Source organism: Stegostoma tigrinum, chromosome 11, assembly GCF_030684315.1.
Source record: "Stegostoma tigrinum isolate sSteTig4 chromosome 11, sSteTig4.hap1, whole genome shotgun sequence".
In the NCBI taxonomy this organism is placed as follows: Eukaryota; Metazoa; Chordata; class Chondrichthyes; order Orectolobiformes; family Stegostomatidae; genus Stegostoma; species Stegostoma tigrinum.
Window position 1 is genome coordinate 88,171,507 of NC_081364.1, and position 2,087 is coordinate 88,173,593.

Sequence of the window (2,087 nt, forward strand, 5' to 3'; positions counted from 1 at the left end):
AATTTCAGACGAGGTGAAAGTGCTCCTTTGGATATTGGATGTAGCAGTTGTACAAACATTCTCATCTCCTCCAGTTAGAAGCAAACTCATGGCCGGTGCTTTACAAGACCATTGCTTTCACTACTGCCCTATCGAGTGAAGACTGTGCCCTGTAAGGTAGGGTTTCATGCATTAGAAACTGCAATGTAATAGATGGCAGGATAGTCTGTGCTGTATAAACCAAGACAATGCGACAAAACCATGATGGAGCTGAAGGAATCATGTGCAGAAGGATGAGAGATGTAATGCTGAATCAGGCAGTGACCAGGGTGATAGAGATATACGCCTTCCCTCGTAGTCTGCTGATAAGGATTCAATGCCTTCACTGCCGTGGAGTGTTCGTGGTTAAAATTTACAATAATAACTCTGAAATATTGTCTGACCTTTAGAAGTAGAATTATGCCATAGACCAGGCAGTGTCGCTTCAATCTACATTACAGTTCTACATCAGCAATGTCAGCTGCATTTGCCTGACGTGCAATTTGTTTCAGACAAGAACAAGGGGGAGGTCAGGAAAAGTGAAAGGCAACGGTGGTTTGTGAGAGGTGACTGTGGGCCTCATGGAGCCAGGCTCAGTGTGGGTGCTGAAGGCTGGCTTTTCCTGTTTACTCTGGTATACAGATCACTCTGGAGCTGCGAAGGTGTGTCAGGATGGCCGAGTGGTCTAAGGCGCCAGACTCAAGGAACAGATTCCTTCCACTGTAAAGCTGGGTGTTCTGGCCTCCGCCTGGAGGCTGGGTTCAAATCCCACTTCTGACAATGACTGGCCCTTTGTTTGTTGTCCTTTGCAAATATCACTGAGGTTCAGTATCCCGATGGGATCTACCTGTCTTGTGAGCAACATTTGCTCCGGTCAGTTTTGCAGCTTTATATTAACATGATGCAGTTTTGGAGGAGAAGGAGACAGCTCAGCCCATCAAGTCTGCTCTGCTATTAAATGAGCGGATAATCCTGACCTGACAATCCTGAACTGCACTTTCTTGGATTTCCCGATAACCATTGGTACCCTTGCTGCTAAAAATCTTTCGAATTCAGCCTTAAATGTACTTTGTGGCCCAGCTCTGACAATCCTCTTCTGTAAAAGAATCCACTAATTCACAACCATCTGAGAGAATAAACTTCACATTGATCCTGCCTTAAATGTGCGACCTCCATTCTGATATTAAACACTCCCTTCCCAGACGGTCCCAGGAGGGAACGAACGTTTCTTCCTCCAATCTGTTACATCGCCAATAACACCTGTATGTTTCGATAAAGATCATTTTTGTAGTACTGTTTCTGAGCTAATGAAAATGATGTATTTCAATGGCTCTTCCCATTTCATTCACCTCTGATGTGAAAGTCTCACTGATTGTGATAGAGATTATCATTATCACTAAGGAGGAAGTGCTGGGCAAGGTAACGGGGCTAACAGTGGACATGGGGGTCTCTTGGCCCTGAATAACTGCATCCCAGGATACTAAAAGGGGCGATGGGGGACATAGCAAATGCACTAGTAATTATTTACCACAATTCACTGGACTCTGGGGTGGATCCCGCAGATTGATAACAGCCAATGTGACGTCACTGTTTAAAAAAGGAAGTAGGCAAAAAGCCGGTAACATTGGTCCAGTTAGCATAAATTCGGCACTGGGGAAAATGGTTGAATCTATGTTCAAGGAAGAAATAGCAAGACATTTGGATATAAATTGTCCCACTGGTGTTCATGAGTTCATGAAGGGTAGGTCAAGCTGAATTAATTTGGTGAAATTCTTTGAGGACATTATCTGCTCTGAGGACAATGGGGTACCTGTGGATGTGGTGTATCTTGATTTCCAGAAGGCAAGTGACGAGGTGCCACATCAAAGCCTGCTACATCAGATACAGTTGCACTATATTACAGGTAATGTATTGGCATGGATAGAGGATTGGTTGACCAGTATAAAACAAAGTGTAGGGGTCAATGGTTGTTTTTCTCATTGGTGTTCAGTGGCTCGTGGTGTGCCTCAGGGATCAGTGCTGGGACCACAATTGTTTACAATTTACACAGATGATTTGGAATTGGGGAC

General features: G+C 44.4%; 1 non-coding gene across 1 annotated transcript; it reads left to right on the forward strand.

Annotated features, from left to right (window-relative positions):
- Positions 1–684: 684 nt before the first annotated feature.
- On the forward strand, positions 685–798 carry trnal-caa (transfer RNA leucine (anticodon CAA)). Its single transcript has 2 exons — positions 685–722; positions 754–798. It is a non-coding gene; the product is annotated as a tRNA-Leu (tRNA).
- The last annotated feature ends 1,289 nt before the right edge of the window (positions 799–2,087 follow it).